This window comes from Gossypium raimondii, chromosome 7, assembly GCF_025698545.1.
Source record: "Gossypium raimondii isolate GPD5lz chromosome 7, ASM2569854v1, whole genome shotgun sequence".
Taxonomy (NCBI): domain Eukaryota; kingdom Viridiplantae; phylum Streptophyta; class Magnoliopsida; order Malvales; family Malvaceae; genus Gossypium; species Gossypium raimondii.
In genome coordinates, this window is record NC_068571.1 from 28,134,849 (window position 1) to 28,139,800 (window position 4,952).

A 4,952-nucleotide genomic window follows, 5' to 3' on the forward strand; every position below is an offset into this window, starting at 1 on the left:
AATGAAATTAAGGTAACTAAATAAAAAATCACTAATAAACCCGATTAACTCCTAATCTTCACTCAGAACCCACTAAACTTACCCGAAACTACTAGACCTATTTTCAAGCGCTTACAACTCTCCCCCTCTTAAAAGAAACTTTTCCTCAAAATTTACCTAAAACGAACAAATACAGATACTAACGCCTCATGATATCTTCCGACTCCCAAGTGGTTTCCTCAGTCTTGTAGTTGCGCCACAAAACTTTCACCAATGGAATCGTCTTGTTGCGTAACACTTTGACCTCACGGTCTAAGATCACAATCGTTTCTTCCTCAAACAAAAAATTAAATCGAACTTCTATCTCCTCAATAGGAACAACATGAGAAGGATATGATCTATACTTCCGAAGCATGGAAACATTGAAGACATTGTGAATGCGCTCAAGTTCAAGCGGCAACAGAAGATGATAAGCAAGCTGTCCAATCCGCTCAATCACATCGTAAGGCCCAATGAACCTCGGACTAAGCTTGCCATTCTGCCCAAACCTCAAAACCATCTTCCAAGCTGAGACCTTTAAAAACACCTTATCACCAACCTAATATTCTATATCTCGACGTCTCAAGTCAGCATAAGATTTGTGCCTATCAAAAGCAGCCTTCAACCTCTCACAAATAAGTTTCGCCTTGTCCTCAATTTCACAAACCAAATTCGAACCCAAATTCCTCTTCTCCTCCATGTCAAACCAACATAGTGGAGTCCTACACTTCCTACCGTAAAGTGCCTCAAACGTAGCCATCTAAATACTCATCTGGTAACTGTTGTTGTACGCAAACTCAGCCAACAGCAAATGTCGATCCCATTTGCCACCAAAATCAATAGCACAACTCCGAAGCATATCCTCGAGAATTTCAACCACTTTCTCAAACTGACCATCTGAATACGGATGATGCGCTGTACTATTTTAAAGTTTCAAACCTAAAGCCTCTTGCAACGTCTTCCAAAACCTAGACGTAAACTTGGATCTTTGTCTAGTATGATAGAAACTAGAACTCTATGTAATCTGACTATCTCCCTAACATAAAGCTTGACCAACTATTGAAAACTGTAAGTCGTACGCATAGGCAAGAAATGCGCACACTTCGTAAATTGATCCAATATCACCCAAACTGAGTCCTTCCGAGATGGAGTCAATGGAAAACCTAAAACAAAATACATCATAATATTAATAAGACTAAGTAATAATAATATAAAATAATAATAAATGGAAATAATAATAAAAATAATAATACTAACTAAAAAACGAGTGAATGAATTCAAAGTCACCATAAACATATTCTACTAGACTAAAAATAAGAACAATAAAAATAAGAATGATAATAAAACTAAGAAATATAGGAATAATAAAACAAATCATAATAAATATAATAACAAAATAATAATAATAATAATAGTAGACAGTGGGGTAACCAACGTTGGGGTAGTAGAGGGGGTGCGCGCACAGTAGAGTCGACATGTTCGAGGACAGTGGCATGTTTGACGGGGCAAAGAGGGAAAGAGAAAGGTTAGAGGTGGGGTATTCGTGGACAAAAGGGGTTGTGTGTGGGTGCAGTGTGAGATGTGAGGCGAGGGGAGGAAGAAAAGTGGAGTGGTTACAGATCGAATGGAGAGGAGGAGAGGGTGGTTGGTGATTGACGGTGAAGGGAGGGAAAGGCAAGGAGGGGAGAGGGGAAAGGGGGAGGGGTTATGCTATTGGTTCGGCGAGGGGAAAGGGAAGAGGGAGGGAAGAGGGAAACAGAAGGGGGAAGGGACGAGTCATCGAAAAGGGGGCATTCAGAGGTGAGGATCAACGGGGAACAAATGAGAATAATAGTGGCCAAAAAGGGGAAAGGCTTTGGGTGAGCAGCGGCTAAGAGAGGGAGTTGAGGGAGGAGGAAGACAAAGTAAAAAAAAAATAGAGTTAGGGTTTTAAAGGGGACACGGTCGTGTTTAGGCCTATGTTGGGTCACACGCCCGTATGGACATTCACTATCCCGAGTGTCGTTTAAAATTTAAGTCCAATGGTCGCACGGCCACGAACACGCCCGTGTGTCTAACCCGTGTGTAACACATGACCGTGTGCCAGGCCGTGTGTAATCTTCCTTCATTTCTCCCATACCCGTGTATGAGGCCATACAGAGCATACAGTCTTACACACGCCCGTGTGACAAGCCATGTCTCGCACACAACCATGTCTATGTAACTCACTCATTCGTAATTAAATTGAAAAATTCACTCCAGCATGCACACGGCCTTGGACACGCCCATGTGTCCCACACGGTCATGTCTTTAGGCCATGTGGACCACCTTAAGCCGTGTAACAATAAGAATAAAAAAATTAAGTCTCAGGACACACACGACCTCAAGTCTCTAGGCTGTGTGGTTCAAAAACATTTTTTTAAAATTTAATTATTTAGTTATTTAATTAATTTAATTAAAATTTTAATTTAACATGCAATTAAAAGAATAAACAAAATTTAAACACTCGGGTTGCCCCTCGAGAAGCTCTTATTTAGAGTCTAATTTCGACTTACCTTGTATGCGCATGGTTACGGTGGTTCTTGGAGCCGAAGCTCCTCTTTGTCATTATCAATTTTAACATGAAGGTAAGGTTTGAGTCATTTTGTTTACCTTAAATGTGGCGAACTCAAAATGTGTTACCTCAACTGTATCATATAGAAAGACGTTTAGCACCATAAATAGGTGGGTTCGATCCACTTGACTCATGCTCTGAAGGGAAAAGTCGTGGATCTGATTTTTCTAGCAGTACTTTTTTCATAACCTCAAATTGGTTCGTTCTCATCACATGCTCATCATGGCGTCGCTTTGTCTCTCCATCGTGTTTTTTCGGTTCTCCTCACCATGCATTCGCCATTCAACTAGTTCATCAAGTTGTACCATTCACTCTTCATATGTTGTTCAGTTTCTATCACCTTGACTGAAACATGGCTCCAGCATGTTTTCACGAGGGGTTTCTTGCAAAGAACATTGAGCCACATGGTTACTAACAATAACAGAACATTTAATATAGTCTTGCTTACTAGAGACTCTCACAGAATCACGTGCTTGGAGAGTAATCTTTTCGTCACCTACATAAAGCACAAGTTCACCTGTACCAACATTGATAATAGTCTTAGTAGTGGCTTAAAAGGGTTGACCTAAGATCATAGGTACCTCATTATCTTCATTCATGTCTAATACAACAAAGTCAACGGGGAATATGAATTTATCGATTTTCATAAGTACATCCTCAATAATACCCCTAGGATATTTAATAGTTCTATCTGCTAATCGAATACACATCCTAAGACCAAGTTGTTTAAATATTTTATAAGGCATGACTTTAATACTAGCCCCTAAATCAGCCAAAGGATTTTCAATATTTAAGCTACCAATGAGACAAGGAATAGTAAAACTCCTTGGATCTTAAGTTTGTTAGGTAGTTTGATTTGTAGAATGGCCGAGCAAACTGCATTGAGCTCCATAGTCCACGAGTCATCTAACTTCCTTTTATTTGTTAATAGCTCCATTAAGAACTTGACGTAAGCTGGCATCTGCGAAAGAGCATATTGTTCATTCATGTGGTTTTTCTTCAACACGTTTGGATATGGAACTCGGGGTTTGTGTTCTCTAACCATTGGGTTTTACTCTTTCTTCTCTTCCTCAACCTCATCATTATGCACCACAACTGCTTGCCTCAGTTTTTGCTCAGGTTCAACTAACCCTTCTATGTCTCGAACAGTAACTACATAAAGCTGCTCCCTTGAGTTAGTTTCAGTATTGCTAGGGAACATTCTTTGTGGTCTTTCCCAAACTAATTTAGCAACCTGTCTGATTTGATCTCGAGCCCTTGAATTGATTCTTGTTAATTTTTCAATGTTGTCTCAATCTTTTGGAAATGAGTTTCTAACATCGAGATAAATTTTGCAAACATCTTTTCAAGGTTCGGCTTCTTCTCTTGCTAATAAGGTTGTTGAAAACCCAGAGGGGGTTGTGTTCTTTGATTTCCTTGACCACCCCAAGAAAACTTGGGATGTTTACTCCCACCTGCATTATAGTTATTACTATAAGAGTTATTTTGAGGTCTAGAATTGTTACCCATATAGTTGACTTGCTCATTCTCTGTGCTAGGACCGAAGGGTACACATTCTGAATTATCCACTCCACCTCCATTTATATCGCATTGCATCACCGGATTCACCTGCGTAGAAAAATATAAACCATCAATTTTCTTATTTAGTGCTTCTACTTGGTTTGATAACATGGTGACATCATCTAGATTAAAAACACTGACTGTTTTCATCGGTTTTGTTCTCGTGACTTGCCACTGATAATTATTCAATGCCATTTCCTCAATAAACTCATAAGCTATCTCAAGTGTTTTATTATTCAATGTGCCACCGGCTGCTACATCTATTAACTGCCTTGTTTAGGGATTGAAACCATTGTAGAAGGTTTGAACTTGTAACCACAAGGATAACCCATGATGAGGGCACCTTTTCAAGAAGTCCTTGTATCTCTCCCAAGCATCATATAATGTCTCTAAATCGATCTGGGCAAAGGAAGAAATGTCATTCCTCAACTTAGTTGTTTTAGACGGTGGGAAATACTTCAGAAGAAACTTCTCAGTCATCTAAGCCCATGTAGTGATGGAACCTTGTGGTAAAGAGTTTAACCATTGTTTTACCTTATTCCTCAATGAGAATGGGAACAATCATAAGCGAATGGCATCATCAGTGGCGCCATTCATCTTGAAAGTGTCACAAATCTCCAGAAATTTAGCCAAATGAGTATTTGGGTCTTCATCTTGCAAACCATTGAACTAAACATACTATTGTACCATCTAAACTGTGTTCGGCTTTAGTTCGACGTTATTTGATGTAATAGTAGGTCTCACAATACTCGATCCAGCCCCAATCAGAGTAGGCTTGGCA

The 4,952-nt window shown here is 39.5% G+C and overlaps 1 non-coding gene across 1 annotated transcript; it reads left to right on the forward strand.

Moving 5' to 3' along the window:
- Nucleotides 1-4,496: 4,496 nt before the first annotated feature.
- On the forward strand, nucleotides 4,497-4,603 carry LOC128042786 (small nucleolar RNA R71). Its single transcript, XR_008198297.1, has one exon. It is a non-coding gene; the product is annotated as a small nucleolar RNA R71 (small nucleolar RNA).
- The last annotated feature ends 349 nt before the right edge of the window (nucleotides 4,604-4,952 follow it).